This window comes from Mytilus californianus, unplaced genomic scaffold (genome assembly GCF_021869535.1).
Source record: "Mytilus californianus isolate M0D057914Y unplaced genomic scaffold, xbMytCali1.0.p SCAF_4, whole genome shotgun sequence".
Lineage (NCBI taxonomy): Eukaryota > Metazoa > Mollusca > Bivalvia > Mytilida > Mytilidae > Mytilus > Mytilus californianus.
Genome location: NW_026262690.1, coordinates 71,808,666 through 71,830,903, shown reverse-complemented (window position 1 = coordinate 71,830,903; position 22,238 = coordinate 71,808,666). Strand labels below are relative to the sequence as shown.

The window sequence follows — 22,238 nt, the reverse complement described above, 5'->3', positions numbered from 1 at the left end:
TCAACAGTTTTATTATGCAGTTGATATGAAGTTATGGTAGTATTTTATCAGTATCTTATACAATTGAATACAATTTGATATGAGCTCTGTTTTGATATCAAAGTTGATATACATGTAACACACTTTTTTCAAAAACATACAAAAATGAGACAAATAAGTGTCAGTTTTCCAAACTATAAGAGTTGCTTATTAATAACATTACTGTATTGAATCAGCTTAATATGTATCATTGAAGTAATAAAATTCTCCTAGAATATACAATATACAAATATAAACAAGTCTAAATTGAAAACAACGTTCAAACCTATGATTGCGTTGGATAAAAACCGCAATTTTTATACATGTGCATGCAAAACAAATTTCTTGGTAGAGGGGTCTAAATACAGCACAAACAATATTTTCCAAAAGACCAAATGAGTAAAAAAGTATATTTTAACAAAACACATTTGACTAGCAGGTCGAACAACTGATGTTCTTAAACCCTGCTGACTGCCATTGGCGATTGCCAAATAAACAGATCACAAGATGTAACAAAATAGATCTTATATATAAGATATACAAAGAACGACTATTTAACCAAGTCTACTGTTTAAATAATTTTAAACTCTTGACAAGAGTTGAACAACCACTTTGACAGTCAGAAAACTGACCCAGTTTGACCCCATTTCTAAAGACACCAATGAAAGTCATGTTACTACCATACATGTATTTGGGAATATTTTTGGTCATTTTTGTTTAACTGAAACGAATCTGTTTCCTTCAAAAAGGCATATTAAATCATTTCAAGGCATGCTGTATGTTACAATTGTTTTGAATAAACTTGCTGATTTGATTTAAATAATGTGATAGGGCTTTTTATGAACTGGTCTGTGTCAAATTTGTGCCACTTAATATGCTGTAGTACTCAAATGTGCCACTTCGATCTGTCAAAATTTTTGATGAAGCAGTTCTGATAGTTATTTACGAGTTACATTCCTTTGTTGGCACTTACTTTAGGACCATATGCTATTATCATGATTATAGACAGTGAACATAATGAAAGTAATTGTTAAATATATATATAATTAATTATATTTTTATACTACAGATATTTGTAAATCTTTCAGGTAAACATATTGTATCATTTTCAAAACAATTCCTGGACTGATATAGGGCTTTGCAGTTACTCTGGGACATAATATATATCATGTATATTATCCTATGAGTTACTTTAATACTATTGGTATATGATTTTACTGCTTTAATTGAATAATGCTAACACAGAAATACATTTCTACTGCTTAAAGGCCAGGGCTAGCCAAAATATGCACACATACTGGATCTAGAAGGGTTATAATGCCAAATCTAATGTTGAATTCCCTTGCAATATTTTTTTCTATATATTTTATACAAAAGAAATAATAATCAAAGCTATCTCAATGTAAATTATTCATAATTTGAAATAAAAGCAAATTGGTTTTCTTTTGTCATGTTTGTGGTTATGTTTATCAATTAAACTAAATACCTATATTTTTTTCTCTTATTCTACATGTATATATTCTATTCAGGTTCTACTGAATGGACTCATATTGTAAAAAAGAAGCTTATACTTATGGATAATAATTTAAATGGTAAATCATGAATTTGTGAATGAATAATAAGAAGAAAGATTCGATCTCATAACTTTTTCTTCTATTTTTAAAAAAATAACTAGGCCTATTTCATTGCAGTTTTTGAGTGCTTAGTCATTAATTTTTTTTGGAATAGAAATAAGTCACACTTCATGAAATTATGAAAATGCCCGTCCCATTCGTCTGATAGAGATTGCTTCAGGTGGAAACCCAGTTGAAATTAAACAAAAGAAATGGAACTCTTTGTTAGACATGTTAGAGAAGGTAAAAATGGCAAAGTTGGTAAATTTGAATTGTTTACATCTGTTTCTATGGGCTTTAAACTGTTAAAAGTTTAATGAATGTGTCTAATTTAGGATTTTATGCATCTTATGTATGTGTTTTTACTTAAATTATTGAATTGAGCTTCGAGATATTTGTAAAATTTTAAATCATAGACAAATTTTCACAAAACAGTCGATTGTGGTAGGTGCAAATACATGTGGATCTTTTTTGTGCATAAGCATATATTCCGCAGAAAAAAATTCCAAACAAAGATAATAGATTTATCTTTTTAAAGCATCAATTTGCATCTCTGCCTCTGGTGATAGTTTTTTGGAAAAAAAAAAAAAAAATAGGCAATAATTTCATCGAAAAGAGAAAGTCAAGTACACCTTTTTAGGTTCAGGCGTGTTTGAGTTGACTATTCTGTCTTGAAAATGTATAAAAGAAAAATATTTGATACATAATCTCGCTTCAGATTCTATTATTTTTATATATTTAGGCTGTATGTTGGTAACAGTAACATTGAAAATTTACAGTACTAAAAGATGAAATATATGGGTCAAGTGAAATACTATTCTAACATGTCTAATGAGTCATAACAACAGAGTAGGTGTGTTCGAATAACAAATTTTTACTAAAAGTACTTGACGCCAAACTTTTCTGGTGGATCTTAAAAATTCATAACTTAAAAAAAACTCTATTTTTGGAAAATGACGCTATCAGCGGCATGTTTCCGATACCATTGACCAGAACTAACGGAAGTTGATTATGCCTCCGCCTACCGCACTCGGTTTCATATTTACTATTTTACATACTATTACTAACTGGAATCTGCTTGTATTACGCTACACTCGAACAAAGTGTTGTAGTCGGACGGGAACCAGTTTACATACGTTATTTTATTTATCAAAAAGATATCTTGACCTGTCCATATGTTTTTTGTTATTAAATGGTATTTGGAGCTATCCCTTTGTTATATTTTTCATATTTATTCGAGCTTTCACTTTTATGCACATGTCTTACAATCGTAAACAATCGGTATGTATACATGATAAATAGATCCGTTTTGTTATGGTGTTGGACTTTTTACCCTCCAATGATCAGCAATCGCTAGACAAAATAGTTCTCCTAAATAATGTCAGCCTTTCATGCCATTTCAACTTTTCAATCATTAAAAAAGTAATAATCGGAATCATTTCGATATCCATTGGATAGAAACTGGTCTTTATCCAGATTTACGAAGATTTTAATAATCGGAAATTAGTAATACGGTTATACCCACGCGGTGCGTATGAATCTTTGTTTACAAAGTTATAGCAGCAGAGTCTGTAACTGTATCATTATTAATTAACTACACTGTTATTGTATTTAATATGATGAAAACTGCATATGCAATATAAGATGTCAACTCGGCCAATACAGATTTTTTTCCGTATTGGCCGAGTTCTGATCCGGCCAAAACAGGATTTCGGAACTTCTCTAGTTTTTAGATCGTAAGTCAGGATAAACTCAAACTGAAAGTAAACAGTTGTTTGTACGACGCAGTTTTTATTTACTCACCATAAACAAGCTGAAACGTTCAGTATGGCATATATTTTAGGTTAAAGACGGTCCCATTCATTTGAAAAGCATTTTGAAAGTAGACGATGGAATTATTTCAGGTTTGGGGAACGAGTAAATTATCACAAAGTTCATTTCTTGACGACCTCATAATTTCAGTAAAATCTTCGTTCTTTGGTCAATTGGCTTATGGATAGTTGTATCAATTTCAACTCTTACATTATTTTTTTAAAAATATATTTGCATTACACATGCAATGGCAGTACCTTTCCAATTACTATTTATGTGTTGTGTCTAAATTAAAGTTGTAACACTTTATAGTGACTGGAAAGAGTAGAAAAATTCATCAGATGAGAACAGGCTGAAGATACATGGAAACGGCACCAAATCATTAGATATTGCATCTTATAAAAAGAAACTGAGATTTGGATAGTTCCACTTCAAGGTAAAAATGTTTATCTCTTGTGAAATGAAATTAAAAAAAATTGTAACACTGTAGTTAATTAATAAAGATACTATTACATGTATTTCTGTATTGGCCTTATTGTTGGTCCTCGGCCAGCAGTACACCAAGACATGGACCAATAACAAGGACAATACAGAAATACTTACGCAATAATATTATCAGCCCCTCAACTACTTTTTACATAAATATTAACTTCTGGCTTCAACTCCTTGTTCGTCTTGTCTGGATATCTTGTTGTAGTTCCAGTTAGGCAAGCATTTTAGAGACGTATCCCGTCCATCCTCTCTTGACTTGTAATTTCTGGTGATAGATTTTGCCGCTTGACGTTGTATCCTTTCAAGCTTGTTTTTAAAGGCAGTGCTTTAATGCCTTTCTAGTTGCCGGGTTAATCCTTCCTTCCGCGATATCCAACTTATCTACGTGGGGGGTCATTAGGCTCCAAGTAGATCCGGAAATGTTGAATTCTCTCCTCTTCTTATTGCGATATAAAATGTTTTTTGTTTCATTTCATTTACATTGGGAAATAGAGAAACGATCATTGTGTTTTGTTAGTTTTAAAAACTTTTGATATATTAGTATTTTGCATTATAAGCAGTCAACCGATTGACAAACTAGTATTATTTGAATTCCGTGTGGAAAGAGCTCGGGTTAATTTCGAGTGTTATCTGCAATCTAGATGTTTATAAATCATTTCAGTCGTTGATATAATAATTAAAGGTCGACTGAACATGAATTATATTATACAATTTAAAGCGCATTTCTGTTTATGCACGTGAACCCGTCTAACGTTATTGTAATTTCGCAGTTATATAAAGTAGCAAATTATCGTTCCTGAATAGGTGGCGCCGTGGTAGCGGATCCTGTTCCTCAACTTCCGGTTTCTGCACTGTGCAACTATTCAGTAAGGGGAAACAACTCCTTACTATAATGCAACCGCCATGTTTATGCGGGGAAGACCGAGTTTTGTGTTTACAAAAAGGTTGATTTAGCGGATCGTATATATCAGAATGACACGTAAGTCTGCCACATAATAGTTCATAACATGAACTTGCGATCTATCTGTATGACAATAATAATCGCACTGTAAAAACTATTGTAACCAGACGACCAAAAAGTTGTGCTATTGAAAATTATTGAAACGAAATCGCAAGATACTTGCGATTTCAACTTTTTTCAAGAAAATGAAATAAAAAGATAAACTATTCTATTTTTTGACATATTATCCATTACAAATTGTGTATAAAGTTCTACTACTCGATGTTGAATGACAAAAATAAAATCAATCAACAAAATAACGAGTTTGCAGTTGCATGTTGACATTGTTGTTGTTCTATTGATATGCTAATCAAACACCACCTCATAAATTGTTCACTTCACAGTCATGACGAAACATAGAAATAGTTCCTACTTTAAGTGTTGGCAGAATGTAAGTGAATAACACCCTAGATTTTATTATATAATTTACATTGCTTGATATAGTCATGTATATTTTTTACAAAAATGTACCATGTTGTACTGTTGTATACTCTCAGTCATTGTTTAATTGTCAGGTCAATATTAAATCTTTGCACATGGTAAGCATTTTGCCCCTTTCATAAAGGCAACCAAAGTGATTAACTTCAGTGCGGATCCAGAACTTTTTATAAGGGGGGCCCACTGACTGATCCAAGCCCCCCCCCACCCCCCTTGATCCGCCTGTGAACTTTTAAGTATATTTACTCATATTTTTTAGGCAGTTAAGCTGCCTTATGCGAGCACCCTAGATTTGTGTTCTACCCAATAAATGCTGAAATACGTGCCATTGTTATTATCTAGCTGGATATAATGTTATTTATAACTAATTGAATAGTTTTTTCATACTTTTAATTCTGGATTACAAAAATATGACCAGAAAAAACCTTAAATGATCGTCGAACCACCCAAAAGTTTTGAAGTTGCACATAGGAAGTAGAGCACATTAGGAATCCTTATGTAGTTTATTATCCCCTGTGCTTTTGGCAAAGATGTCAAAGAACAATTGTATGAAATATTTAATCGCCGAAAATCTTTAAAGACAAGTAGTTTAGATTTCCCAAATGGCAAAAGTCGTAGGAATATTGTTTGTCGTCAATACGTGTTACAACTACGTCAGTAGTCTATTAATAAGTTCCACTGTTCATGCTGTTGGCGGCAATTTCAAATTAGAAGACGAAATTTTCGTATCTTTTCAATTTGGAGGCAGGGGTTCAAATTAGCGGTGGTCCGAGGTCCGCGACCTTCCACTTTTGCAATCGGACTCTCGACTTGGTTACTAGCTACGCCCGACGGACCTTTCACTTGAAAGAAAATTAAAAATAACTTTGCAAACCTTTTTACCAAAGTCTCTAAATAAACGATCTCAAAACGTATTTTCATCTTTATTATTCATGACAGCGATGTTCATTTTGTTCAACCGCTAGCTTTATGCAGATAATCGCCTACAAGTAATGTGTAAATTCGAGTAAAATCGTATCTGACTGACAAAAACAACATTGAAAAACAATGGATGCCGTGTAGACAATTACAATATCGGGTCCGATTCCGGAAGCGGATAAGGGTAATTCCGGGTTTTGGAGATCAACTACAAATAAAATTTCAGGCAGGTGACAAAATACATCTATGCATGGTAAATAAATATAAACACTAGAAATGGAAACCAAAAGATATATGTAAAAGAAAGAAAAAGCAAAAAATATTTGATACAGAAACTCAAAATTACTTTTTGACAAATTTTAATGTCAAAATCCAATACAATGTGACAGCTGGGAACAGTATATCTAACAATATATATGTTCCTGGTGACAGTATAAATCTTCTTTATCAGTGATAAATGTTGATAATGCATGTAAGATGCTTTTAAAGTATAAACATATTACTGCAATTTTTTTCTCAATTTTGAAGGGTCAGTTAACATAGCTGGAAGTTTCTTACTTTGTTTTCGCAAATAGTGCAACTAGATTATATGATACCTGAATGTAAGCAATTCATATGATATATAGGTGGAATCCTTTGGGTCACTCTACCCCCTCCTGTTTGATAACTTTGAAACGGATGAGATCCCCACCCCTAAACCATATATATTCATGTATGGGACTATATAACTAATCAAATGAAATATAGGGGGAAGTCCCTAGGGTTACTCCACCCCTCCTGTTTGAGAACTTGGAAACAGTCGAGATCCCCACCCCTAAACCATATATATTCATGTATGGGACAATATAACTAATCAAATGAAATACAGGGGAGTCCCTGGGGTCACCCCAACCCTCCTGTTTTGGAACTTTGAAATGGTCGAGATCCCCACCCCATAACCAAATATATTCATGTATGGGACAATATAATAAATCAAATGAAATATAGAGGGAGTCCCTGCGGTCACCCCACCCCTCCTGTTTGAGAATTTGGAAACGGTCAAGATCCCAAGACAAGACAAGACAAGACAATTTATTTAAACTTAAGCACACGTATGGTGCTACAAGAGGATAACAATTATACATTAACAATTACATATATACTTATACATTTACAAGCAAGACACACAACAAATAAATAAGTGATATCATACAATAAAATTGAAATAAACCATAGTTGGTTGATTTGTTTGCAAAATTCTTAATTGCAACGTGGATATGAAGTTATTGTAACATGCTTTGTATTATGAAAATATTTTTTCAATATGTCTTAGAAACATGCACACTTTTGTTAGCAGTGGCACGTTACAGTGTGATAATAGACCAGTAAGTTTCAATTGGGAAGGATTTTGTGTGTAATATGTAGGTATATATCTTTCTCTTAAAGACATAATTTGTTCATTGGAGCATACAAAAAAATAATGATCCCATAAACCATACATATTCATGTATGTGACAATATAACAAATGAAATGAAATATAGGGGGAGTCCTTGGGGGTCACCCCACCCCTCCTGTTTGAGAACTTGGAAACGGTCGAGATCCACCCCTTAACCATATATATTGATGTATGGGACAATATAACAAATCATATGAAATATAGGTTGAGTGCTTGGGGCCACTCTACCCCTTCCTGTTTGAGAATTTGAAAACGGTCGAGATCCCCACCCTAAACCATATATATTCATGTATGGGACAATATAACAAATCAAATGAAATATAGGGGCAGCTCCTATGGTCACTGTAAACCATCCTGTTTGAGAACTTGGAAACGGTCGAGATCCTCACCCCGAAACCATATATACTCATGTATGGGACTATATAACAAATCAAATGAAATATAGGGGAGTCCCTGCAGTCACCCGACCCCTCCTGTTTGAGAACTTGGAAACAGTCGAGATCCCGACCTCTTAATTAAACCATATATATTCATGTATGGGACAGCAGAACTTATCAAATGAAATATAGGGAGAGTCCTAAGGTTCACCCTACCCCCTCCTGTTTGATAACTTGGAAACAGATGAGATCCCCACCCCTAAACCATATATACTCATGTATTTGGCAATATAACAAATCAAATGAAAAATAGGGGAAGTCACTGGGGTCACCCCACCCCCTCCTGTTTGAAAACTTGATAACGGACGAGATCCCCACCCCTAAACCATATATATATTCATGTATGGGACAACATAAAAAATCAAATGAAACATAGGGTTAGTCTCTAAGGTCACCCCATCCCCTCTTGTGTGTGTTTTAAGAACTTGTAAAAGTTTGAGATACCAACTCCTAAACCATATTCATTCCTGTTCGTCATTTCAAACAGATTTGAATGACATACAAGGTCAATCTCATAGGCATCACATATGCATATCACTTTACTAGACCTAATCAATGTGTACTAGACTTTGCCCAATGTCAGGCGACCATGGGAATGAATAATTATGGCAGCTTTGTTTGGGAGACTTCGTAACAGCATTCTGTTACAATTATTTCTTGTTTATTATAAAATTTTATTGATGCAAAAAATGAGCAGGTTTAAAGAATTTACCTTAATTATATTTTGAATAATTTCTGGTTCTATAAAAAATTTCATTTTAATATGGCTCATTTTAAAGAAAACATATCTTTCAAGCCCAAGAGTGTTTGACCAACTTTATTATAATCACCTGTCATTTTATTCCAAACTTAGACATCATGGACTTGGGGTGAAGGCGGGGGTCATTTACATTTACTATGGGCAGGTCAGTCAGACCTCACCTTTGATCCCCGTAGTAGTAAACATTTGTCTGATTTGTGTCTCATAACTTTTGCACTGTAGAACACAAACTCAGTTTTCTTTCCAGGGAAGCAAGTCCATGCATACTATTACAAGCTCGTACTAAGTCAACTTGAACTACTAACAGTCAACTAATACCAACGTTAACTATCAACTAGAACAACTGCAATCATTTCGAACTTGTACCACTGCAGACACATGACCATTAAAAATATACTTGATATATGCGTTGCTTTTGAAAACCTTGATAAAATATGAATTATTTGCCTTAATAATTAATTCATTAAATGAACATAAATGCACAATATATGAATGTTTAATGTTTGTTCTTTTAAATCTTAAAAAAAATGAAGCAACATAGCCACAGTTTTCATAATTATGTTTGCCTTGGTTTTTGGTTAACTGCCTACAGCGCTTACAGTGCTTTGATTTTAATCCATGATCATGACCATAAAAAAAAACCAAAAGACTGGACAGCTTTGTTTGAAATAATATACAGTTTGTATATAGATATCAGAAGATGTGGTATGAGTGCCAATGAGACAATATGTCTGATTATATGAAAAGTGTGTCTCATACATGTCATAGTCATTTAAGTAAAGAATAGCAAAGTAATCTTTATTTAAAGTCGGTTGCATATATAAATATTAATAACAAGGAACATGAGCTCTTAATTAGAGCTCTTTAAGGATTATGTACCCTTTTGTTGTTTCAATGCTAAACATGGAAATTTTAATGAAAATCCAGCCATTCCCTTGTACTCTAATATTTGACCATTCTATGCTTGATAGATAGAGCATTATTGCATGCAGTGCTAGCAATGATTTCCTTAGGACAAGTTTATAAATCAAAATATTGGTTAGAACAAATATAAATATGGACCAATTCAAGTACACCTTCTAGGGTGCACTTGACTTTAGTGACTCAGCACAAGGTTTTTTAGAATGTAAAGGTTATTTAGGCCTTTTTGTAAATAACAAACGCTAGCACATCATGGACAAACAAGTGAGTTATCTATGTTATAAATTTTATAACGAAAATCTCAGTATAAAGTCTGTGAATTTCTTCAAAAATCTTATATGCTTTTTGTGCCACATTATCCCTATTTTCTATTTAATGCAATGAAACAATAAATAAAGTATAGCTTTGAAAGGAGTTTCCCCTTGGTACATGTTTATGTGCAAAATGGCACATTTCTTATATTCATTATCTTTGCTGTTTTGATATAATTGCACTTTGAAAATTTCAATTTTTGTTTTCACACCTTTTAATTTTCGGTTGTTGCAGATGCTGATCTGATTGCAGAGGTATGTGGAATGGAAAGAAAGAGATACATGAACATACAGAGACTGTTTGAATTTAAGGTGTAAGTACATATACATGTATGATATAATTATTAGAAATGACGTATCAGCTTATCAGTGAATGTACAAACATTTATAAGAGTTCTATATTTCAGTTAAGAAAAACAATTTTTTGTCATTTGAGTATATAAGCAAGGCAAATGGACTTGTTAATGTTTGTCAATAGTACATTACTTATCTAACATACTTCTAGAAAATATAATTTTATTGGACTGTTTTCCTCTGTTGTATACACAATTGAATGAATCAGCAGTAACAATAAGACAATTTTATCTTCAGAAGTGGATTTAGAAAGGGGGCAGCAGGCCGCCAACCATTTGGTGGGAAAAATTTGGTTGATTATATAGAGAATCACTGAAACATGACTGGGTCCCCTCTTATGAAAATGTATGGATCTGCCACTGATCTTTATATAATTACATGCCAATTTTGTTTATTCTTTATTTATATTATCAAAATATCCATATGACTCTTCTCTATTTCAGGTAAAAATGAGCTACATGTACCAGAAAAGATATTGAAAATTTAAAAACTGTTTTAACAAGAGCATCATAAAATATTAAAAAAAAAGGAACAATACCAGGTCTGGACCTTTGTGACTGCATGCAATTAATTCTAAAATACCAGGAAACAAGATGTAGCTGCACAGCAGACATGGCAGATCTTAAAATTGCTAATAGGCATCAACTCAACATTTTCAAGCTGCATTTAAAAGGAAAAGCATTCCTTTTCATAGAATCCAAGATTTTTTTAACCAAGTCAAGTGGTTATTAGACCTGTTATCATGAAAATACTAACATATATATTAGTATTGACAGTCACATGTAATATCCCAAATATAAGAGCTATTTGGTATGTGTGAATATCTTTCTTCCCATGTCATGTTACATGTATGCTCAGAATATTTTAATGTCTCAAGGATATGAAATGGATAAATGATATATTGTCAACCATTTAAATAAAACAGACAGGCTCACATATAAATTAACTGTCTATGTGAAAGTTCAAGTTGACTAAAATTGTCTAGAATTAAAAAAACATATATCCAAAAGTACAGAATTGCCTTTCTCAGAAATTTTGTATGTTTAATAGAATGATACTTGTAGCTTCTATTTTCTTGGATCTGTATCAATATAAAATAGGGAGATGTGGTATGATCGCCAATGCGACAACTTTCCACCAGAGACCAAAGTAAGTGTTAGAAAATACAGGTATGTATGGCATTGTGTAGCAATCTATGAAAGACACAAAGATTACAAAGTGTAAAATAATTCCGACAAGATAACCAACCATCAAGGCTTCCTCTGGTCTCCTCTTAAACCAGCCAACTCACTGAAACTAAATATAACAGCCAATTACAGTCATATTCACAATAGGTACTATTTTGGGTCAACAGAGAATTCAAAATAGCCACCAAAGGCAATGAAAATTAGAATGAGAACTCAATAGGATATTGACTTGGATTATTTTCAACTAGGTTTAATATAAATGGTCCCAGTTTTCATGAACAAATGAAATGGAATCAAATGATCCAGGAATATTCAGTCTGTCCAACACTTTTGAAAATTTGTTTTCGGTGCTTTTAATCACAATATGTTATGTTCAAGCAGAGACATACTACATGAAAAAGTAGTTAGCTGGTTGTTTTGAGGGATTGAATTCTGTTCTTGGAACAAAAACATAAAAAAAGAATGACACGAAATAAAGTAAATGGGGAATCCAGTTTTTCAAACTATGTACATACAGTTTGTATTTGAGTTTTCGACTTAGTGGTTTAAGTTTTAATAGTGCTCCTTATGCCGCAGTCACACAAGGCCACGATCGCACTACGATCTCTGAAAAAAAATGCAAATTTTGACGATCGTAGTGCGATCGTGAAGATCGCAGTAAGGTTGTGGTGAGGTCTTCATGATCGTGATGAGCGTGGCCAACTTTGAACATGTTCAAAACAATCGTGGTGCGGTCGTGCCGAAATCAGGTCGTAGTAGAAGCGTAGCGAGAGCGCAGTAAGGTCGTGCTAAGATCGCTGTACCATCGTAGCGAGAGCGTAGCGTAAGCGCGAATCTAGTCAGAGAGATTGCGCTACGATCTCACAGCGACGTTATTACGACCATCATGTTCTCCCCGCGACCAAACAACGCTTCTACTACGACTTTACCACGTTTATACTACGCTGTTCAAAACCATAGTACCAGTGGCGGATCCAGAAGGGGGTTCATTTGAGTGGGGACATATGGTTGGAACCCCCCCTTTTTAAAATGGCTGGATCTGCCCCTGAGTACGATTCTAGCACGCTCATCAGAGTCGGATTTAGAGGGTTTTCCAGGGGGCCCGGGCCCCCTTTTGTGGGAAAAATTTTGGTTGATTATATAGGGAATCACTGAAGCATGACTGGAGCGGGCCCCCTCTTAGGCAGTCAGTGGGCCCCCCTTATGAATATTTCTGGATCCGCCACTGCTCATGCCGTCCTCATCACGCCCGTCTTACGACCTGACTACGTTCATACTACGACCATTTCGAGTTCTAGCCATGCTCATTGTCATCGTCACATAAAATATATAAAAGCTCTCCATGTTTTGTTTGTCTGTATGTAATTTGGACCTCATGACCCTAATATTCAACAGCTCAACCATGCTTTACACATCTGTATCATTCCCCGTGGGTATCATTCCCACTTTTGTTCAATAAAATATCGTCAGTTGATCTGGATAGATCAGCAATACGTTGTGATTCAGGTTTGATTGGTTGATCCGACATCTCTACTGGATCAGGATTCGTACCAGAGGCCCCTCTGACTACATTTTCCGCCACCACCACGCCCACCAGTTCTGGTAGATATGGATCGTGATGTTGACGTTACTGCTGAGGGCGTAGTTAGATCGCGGTATAAACGTGGTAATATCGTAGAATGATCGTGGTAAGAGCGTGCTATAATCGCAGAAGAAGCGTGGTGAGATCGGATAAATCGTGGTATGGTCGTAATGAGAACGTGATAAGCGTAGTAAGATCGAAATAATCGTAGTAAGGTCGCAGAATAAGCGACTGCTGCGTGGTGAGAACGTGGTATAATCGTAGCAAGATCGTTGTAGAAGCGTAACGAGGACGTAGTAGCATCGCGAAAACAACGAAAATCTACATTTCATGCCGCTCTTATCGCGACCTCACCACGATCTGAATTTATTTTAGATCGCGGTGAGCGTGATGCGATCGTGGCCTAGTGTGACTGGGGCATGACATGCATCTGCCTGCTGAGATTACACAATTGAAATCCACGCTAAGAAAACCTACAAATAATTCTACTGCTTATTTCCTCAAATTGAAAAAAAAAACACCTAAACACAATGAAACCCGTGAAATCATCGGCAGATCCAGGGAGTGTTCCTGGAGTCGGAATCCCCTTTCAAAATGACTGGATCCTCGCCTGGAATTTATATATAACAGGTTGTGGTCAAAGGGTGGATCTGTCCTGTTTATTAAATAAATGAAAGGATAATATACAGTCTGTTTTTGTTAGATGTATTTCTATTTGATTCCATCTGATGAGTTTATGCCTTTTTTAACTGCTTTTTATGGTTTTTTCTTATATTGGAATATTCTACCATAGCCCTGCTAACATGTTTAACCCCTCATTCTATATGAGCCTGTCCCAAGTCAGGAGCCTGTAATTCAGTGGTTTTCGTTAGTTGCTGTGTTACATATTTGTTTTTCGTTCATTAATTTGTACATAAATTAGACCGTTAGTTTTCTCGTTTTAATTGTTTTGCATTTGTCATTTCGGGGCCTTTTATAGCTGACTATATTCGGTGTGAGCCAATGCTCCGTGTTGAAGGCCGTACCTTGACCTATAATGGTTTACTTTCATAAATTGTAACTTGGACGGAGAGTTGTCTCATTGCCACTCATACCACATCTTCCTATATCTATATATGTATTTACGGCTTTGCTCATTGTTGAATGCCGTACGGTAACCTATAGTTGTTAATTTCTGTGTCATCTGTCTCTTGTGGAGAGTTGTCTCATTGGCAATTATTCCACATCTTCTTTTTGTCAAGACTGCGACTTTTGTCGCAAAAGCGAGACATAGCGATCCTACATTGCGGCGTCCACAAATATTCACTCTGTGGTTACAGTTTTTAAAATTTTAATAACTTTCTGAAACTATCATCGATTTCTACCAAACTTTAAAGGAAGTTTGTTTATGATTATAAGATAGTATCCAAAAGTAAATTTTGTAAAAAAAATCCTGTTTATCCGTATTTACTTATAAATGGACTTATTTTTTCTGCCAGTTAGCATTACATTGACTGGGTGTTAAAAGTTTTTAAAACTTGGATAGAAGCTTGTTTATGATCAAAAGCTAGTATCTACTGTTTTTCCGTATATTACTTATAAATGGACTTAGTTTTCTTCCAGTTAACATTACATACAGTCTGCAGTTAAAGTTTTAAAAACATTTATTAGATTCAAACCATCCTGGATTTTAACCACACTTCAGTTGGACAGAATCAAAAGATAGTATCTAGAGGAAAAAAATCAATAATTTTCCCCATTTTTGTTGAGCCTGCTACTATAACACTTTTACAACAAAAGTAGGCGAGACACTGGGTTCCGCGGAACCCTTACGATTTTTTTCTATAAACTCTTTAATATATTTTAATGATAAGATGAAAAGAAAAGAAAAAGTCACAATAATGTTTATTTATGTACATATTATATGATTTCACATTGACAAATACAGAGTGGTTTTAAAATATTCTGTTGTCTAAGGTGCTGTCATAAGCAAGCCGCTTTTGTTGTAAATAGATAAATAGTTCATCCTTTTATTAATAGAAGAATAGTCTATATTAAAAATAAAAAATGAAATAATCATCACTGACTCAAGAGTAACAGAAGTTAAGAACTATCGAACAGTTGAAATACAACAACCTGGTGACACGTTTCATGAAAGGAGCATTGCAGTTAGAATGCAAATTACCTGTGAGTGTCATCAAATCGTTAATATTGTACAAAAATATGTGCACAACGGAAACAAATAAATTTAAAGTCTTTTTTTTAAATGTTGCCATTTTATAATCATATATACCTATTATGGTCCCTATTTAAACATGTGCATGGCTGTAATTAATACGCGTTAGTTTGTAAACAAAACTGTATTGACCTTTTAATTTTAGAATAATAGAGTTCAAATATATCAATATTCATGTTATAACTTATTGTCATTTTGACGTAAATGTTTTTAAACCAATGGCAAGATACGATTTATTTTTCAATAATCTCTGATATTTACTCAATTGATATGGTAAAGTACCAACAGGTTCGAATAAGATCTTCCCAGCATATTATCATTGGTTTCCCTCCCCCTTACTTATATTCCCCTGAACTATTTCAGTTATATTTTTAATTAACGATGCCAAGTACTTGTTGTTGTGTACCTGGATGTCATTTAAGAGGAGGACATGCATTTCCAAATGACTTAAAAAGAAGGAAAAGTTGAATCAACGCCATGGCCCATACGCAGATTGGACGAGAACACGATGATATCGTGGAGTCCATCTCAATCAGCTGTTGTTTGCAAGGCACGTTTTACTGAAAAAGACTACGTGCAGGAAACTATTCATGGTAAAACTCTATTTTCTTTGTGAAATATATAGTTATATATGTAATCGCCATGCGAATAATCCAAAGTCTGTTTACAACCGCAATTATCGTTTTAGAATAAAAGGGGGTGGGTAATTCAAGACGTCATAATTTTTTGGATTACGATTCAATGTGATCTGTTTGAGATTTTTTGGTGATTGCTACAATTATAATGATTTCTTACAAGAGGTATATCATACTGAGAATTATTTTAGCAGTAATTATGCTAATGTAGTAATGACAGGAATGCATAAGCTATGCCTCATAGACTTTCTTGAAAAATATCAATGACAATGTTAACAGGAACAAAATGACATGCTCTCATCTATATTATAGTTATTTAGGTACAAACAATGTACGTTTGTTGCATAAGTCTCATTGTTTGTCCTTTGGATTTACATAACATACATTGAATCAGGCAAACATAGTTTTATCCAGATTGTAATGAATAAATCTAGTTAATATTTCGCCAGGTAGTACAAAGTATACATTGCTAATAGAAGTTCATTTAATTATCAAAAAACTAATGTTTTATAACCTTTTTCAGGGCGCAAACCCACCATACAGAGACTTAAGTCTACTGCCATTCCCAGCCTATTTTCCTGGACCAAGCAAGAGACTGAATCGTCCGCAAAAAGAAAAATCAGGGCAGTTTCCTGTGAAAACAAAAGAACTAAACTTGATGAATATTGTAGTAGAAATCTAGAGGAAAGTTTTGATTGTAAAGTTGGTTTTCCTGAAGAAGTCATTCATACTGCAGAAAGGATTTATGACTGTCCACCACCAACTGCCGAGCTAATGTTGAGCTTCACAGATGGGATTACGCAAACACCATCAATGCCTATGTTTTCAGCAGAGAATTTTGAAATGAAGACACGTGACACAGCCATGCATTTTTATACCGGTTTAGAGTTGTATACTAAATTTTTATTTGTTTTGACCACACTTGGTCCAGCAGCACATTGTTTGAGATACATATATTTTCAAATTGATAGGGTGTCAGTTGAAAATCAATTTTTTTATGACTTTGATGAAATTGAGGCATCATACAACCAACTTTGAACTGTCTAGATTCTAGATTGAATCTAGTGTTAAGAATATTGTGTATACATGGATTGTTTTTTTGTCTAAACAGTGGTGTGAGGCTAACACTTGGCCATCTAGATAGTGGTTTTGTCAGGTATTTTTCACCATCCAACTTGAAATTAAAGTTTCCTACGACTTGGATTATTATTGACAGCACAGAATATCCCGTGATAAAACCTAAAGCTCCTAGAGCTCAGGCAACCTTTTCATCAAATAAAAACAGAAACACTGAAAATTCTTGAATTTTCGACACCTGGTGGTTTAGTCAACTATGTCTCTATGTCACATGGTCCGGGTACACAGTTATCGTCCTTTGATTTTGTTGTCCACGAATATAGTCCCTAGTGTGGACAGTGTGTTACTTGTCGATTTTTTTTCTACCCCTTCCAAATTTATTTCTCCCTGTTTTATGACTCAAATAGTAAGTAGGGGGGTGAAATGACACTGTAAAAAAATTGGGTCATGAATTTTAAAGTAAAGTAGTGATTTGGTCCAGCTGAAAAAGGTTAAAAATTAGCACTTCGGAAGCTGTCAAAAGATTTCAAGACCCCCTCAACATAAAATTGTCCATATTTTGAGTTAGAGCCGATGAAGTTTTCTATAATTTTGATATAATTTGTCCCAAAAGTAGTACAACACACTGTAAAAATATTATTGAGAAAGCGCAGGTGGGATTTTTTTAATTTTCATTTATTGTCTAAAAGAAATGCACTACGAAATAACTGTGTACTCGGACCTAAGATAGAGCGAATTATTGGACTTGGCAAAACATACAAAATTCTAATAAATCCTATGAATGGAACTGAAACAAAACTTTCATCTGAAATAACATTTAGTTGTTTTATGTTGTGTAATTTTAGAACTTGTATTGTGCCAAAGGATGCATAAATAAAAGTGACGCAATGAATTTTGTTCTGATATATATATATTTACAATTACATGCACATGTAAATTGTAATGCATATAAAAATAAGCATAATAAGGAGATGTGGTATGATATTCAGTGAGTTTATCAAACTAAAGTGCATAAGAAATGGGTTTGAGCAGTTACAGGTGTTACTGTCACCGTACAATCTCCAACAATGAGAAAAACTCGTACCCTGTAAAAAATTTCAGAGATCTTACAAGGAAGTTTTGTTGTCTCACCTTGACTTTGGTGAATTTTTTATATCTGTTGATGTAAATATAAAAAAGAAGATGTGGTATGATTGCCAATGAGACAACTCTCCACGAGAGACCAAATGACACAGAAATTAACAGCTATAGGTCACAGTTTGGCCTTCAACAATGAGCAAAGCCCATACTGCACAGTCAGCTATAAAAGGCCCCGAAATGACAATGTAAAACAATTCAAACAAGAAAACTAACGGCCTATTTTATGTAAAATAAATGAACAAATATAACAAATATGCAACACATAAACAAACGACAACCACTGAATTACACTTTTACAGGCTCCTGACGGGACAGGCACATACATGTACATACAGAATGTGGCGGGCTTAAACATGTTAGCGGGATCCCAACCCTCCCCCTAACCTGGGACAGTGGTGTAACAGTACAATATAAGAAAGAACTATAAAAATCAGTTGAAAGAGGCTAAACTCATCAGATGGATAAATACAAATACAAGTGGACGTGGTCGGGTAGTTGTACATCCAAACAACAAAAAGACACTAAGTACAGATCTGAGAGTACTCACAGTTACTGACAGCTAGTTCAAAGCCACTAACAACTGATAAAAAAATCTTGCATCTAAGACTAAATTATCAATCCGTAAGCTCCCTTTAGAATTTTATAAATTTTAGATTTTACATTTCTGAGTTATGGGGTTTTATTCATTAAAAAAGGGGGGATTTTCCAGTTTTTGGACAACAACTCAAAAATGCTTTAAGCAGTTCACATGAAACTTTGGTGAATTATTTATAGCTATTGATGTAATCTCCCTATTGATTTTCATAAATTTCAAATATGACATTGAGAAGAAATTGAACTTTATTTGTTTATAGTCTGGCAACAGATTTATTAAGTATTGCGCAACAGCACAGTGTATTGCACAACAGCAAGAAATCTTTAATTGAATATAAATTCAATTCATATACCCGATTTCAAGTTCATTGACTACATTTATTCAGAAACTATAATATGTCAAATATTTAATTACAATCCAAATTCAAGCTTGAATATTGTGTCCATTTTTGCCCCAGCTGTTCAGGGTTGGACCTCTGCGGGTGTATCCAGCTGCGCTCAGCGAATCAGTTTATTTCTTAATTAAGAACTCCTTTTTTCATTCATAAATTACTTTATGCTTGGAAATATAATTTTGCTTGGAGTTGAAAGAGTTGACATGTTGCAATGTACATTTACTCTACATAGTTCTATGGTACCAAATCAAAAGTTTATATAAAAGAAAGAAGTCAAAGGTTTCCCATCATAGTTTAGTTACATACATTTTTTTTGTACCCGAGGTCGTTGTATATAGATCATTATATAAATAAGGAGATGTGTTATGATTGCCAATGAAAAAACTAAGGATTTTCTTATCCAAGGAATAGATTACCTTAGCCGTATTTGGCACAACTTTTTGGAATTTTGGGTCCTCAATGCTCTTCAACTTTGTACTTGTTTGGCTTTGTTACTATTTTGATCTGATGAGTCTTATGTAGACGAAACAAACGTCTGGCGTATTAAATTATAATCCTGGTACCTTTGATAACTAATTTGACTATACACATAGATAAAAAAGGTACAAACTGGACATAATGCACTAGTTCATAAACAAGTGAGAACAATCGCCTTTATATAGTGCTCAGAATATGACATTCATAAAACTTGTTCAATATCATTAGAGAACTCTAAATCTTAAATACTGAAAGCCACCTCTGATAAGTACACTGTACTATGCAAGATAATGATATAACTGGACTAATAATACACACAACCTGTAATTAACTGCCTTTACAGCGCTTTCGCGCTTTGATTTTTTTGTTACCGTGTAGGGGTCCCATACTATGGCTCCATATTAAATTGTAAGATCCATTCCTAAAGGTCTAGATCATTGTTCTAATCTGACACAAATTTCAATAACTGGAATGCTACCCAAGTTGAATATATGGTGACCTACTAGAACAGCATTATCACTATTGAAATTGTGTTTAATACCATGATTGTTCAATGTCATTAACTTAAATGGAGATAGACATTTGACCCGAAAGGTGGTGTGGGAGTGCAAAATCAAAAACTAACTGACTATGATATATGGTTAAAGAATGAATATCAATTACATGGGTCAACATGGTCAAGGGCAGAGTTGTTATGAAATAACAATATGGCAGAGAAGTGGTTTCAAGTTTCATATAAAGCGACCTGACTGACATGAAATAAAAAATCAAAGGAGTATCCCTATTTGTCTAATCTTCAAGGTGAAATAAAACTAGTAAAACAATATTATACTATTGTCTAAATCTACAGAAATATTATTTGCTTCAAGTAACAGAAATAACTAGGTCACTAGTAACTTATTTAATGAGTACATGTATGTGGGGTATGAGAGCTTGATAACAACAGGCTCTTTCATAATCATTTGGTTTGAAAAGGATACTAGAAGTCTATATTCTTGATTTAGAAAAATGTAATTGCAAGACAAAAATCACATTACTTAGAATACTTTAGATCATTCAGGTAGTCTTTATTTATATGTACAAAAGAACAGCCAGTAGTCATTGGATATTGTAGATCATTCAAATAGTCTTGACCTGTTTATTAGTACAAAAGAACAGCCAGTAGTCATTGGATATTGTAGATCATTCTGGTAGTCTTGACCTATTTATTTATAGAAAAAAACAGCCAGTAGTCATTGGATACTGTAGATCATTCAGGTAGTCTTGACCTATACATTTGTACTAAAAAAACAGCCAGTTGTCATCTTCACATAACACACACATATACGAATATCAATTATATGCTTACGAGACATGTTGGAATGTTAAACTTAATTACGGTATGTGAAAATCAAGACTTGCATAAAAAATATCACAATATTAGAGACAGTGGCGTCATTTTTCCTCAGAGCTTTCAGCTCTTTGATTTGTGTGTGTTATCAAGGTTAATTAGTCTTCAACCTCTGAAAATTTTTAGTCTATCCTTCCACGAAATATTTAATTAGAATTTTTAAATATTTTTGAACTTTCGAAAATTGCCCCTGACAACCGCTCAGACAATAGTTTAAGTTGACCAAATGCATAAAAGTACATTAAATGATGCTCAATAGCTAGTAGATACATTTGTCTTTTATAATACATCAGGCATGTAGGGATCGTAATGATACTATGTGGATAAATTTATTGGTTTTCAAGAGCTAAATTGACAGCGCGTCATCACTACAATGGCTTCCATTTTTACGATTATAAAAATTAGGTGGCGTAATGGGGAGATAATTTTGACAAAGTAGAATCCTGACTGGCTTAAAGTTCAAAGGACAAGAATTTTATAATTCTATTGTACATGAAATATTTGTATTAGCTTTAAGCTTTAACTAGGATTCCTTCGTCACAATAATGATAAAATATTTATATCACAAGTGTCTATGAATGATTTTTTCCATTCATCTTGATTTTAGCTTGTGCACAGACAGTATAAAATAACCTTACCTTTTTGTTTCAGTTAATGTCGAACTATATATAATCCAGTCAAATTCACAGCTGAATTCACCATTGCTTTTTTAAACAACAGTGCATTTCCAAACACACTACATTGTAGTCTAAATGTTGTGTACATTTGGTTCACATGCATGTTGACATTGGTGTGAGACAAAAAAAAAAACTATTAATGTCAAAAACTATCTTTCCTTCAGAATTAAGTTAAAGCAGGGTTTCATAAGGGGTTATAGATAGTTTGACTTGAAATATTTTATGACTTTGAGATACACATTATTTTTTTTAAGTCAGTAGAATATACATGTATATATATATATAATGTTAGTTTATTTGTGAAAACAGGAGAAAAAAAACTAACAGAAATTTCGCATAATTTTCAATGTATTTATTTT

The 22,238-nt window shown here is 33.7% G+C and overlaps 1 protein-coding gene and 2 long non-coding RNA genes across 4 annotated transcripts in view; all 3 read left to right on the top strand.

The window, feature by feature from the left end:
• Positions 1 to 22,238, top strand: part of LOC127738451 (lysosomal acid phosphatase-like) — a 49,430-nt gene that overhangs the window by 2,706 nt on the left and 24,486 nt on the right. The gene's annotated exons all lie outside the window — the stretch shown is intronic.
• On the top strand, positions 4,802 to 11,580 carry LOC127738455 (uncharacterized). 2 transcript variants are annotated; one of them, XR_008000045.1, is made up of 4 exons: positions 4,802 to 4,914; positions 5,280 to 5,326; positions 10,392 to 10,470; positions 10,954 to 11,580. It is a non-coding gene; the product is annotated as an uncharacterized LOC127738455 (long non-coding RNA). The 2 variants fall into 2 exon arrangements; XR_008000044.1 differs by lacking the exon at positions 5,280 to 5,326.
• LOC127738456 (uncharacterized) lies at positions 15,221 to 18,098 on the top strand. Its single transcript, XR_008000046.1, has 2 exons — positions 15,221 to 16,087; positions 16,653 to 18,098. It is a non-coding gene; the product is annotated as an uncharacterized LOC127738456 (long non-coding RNA).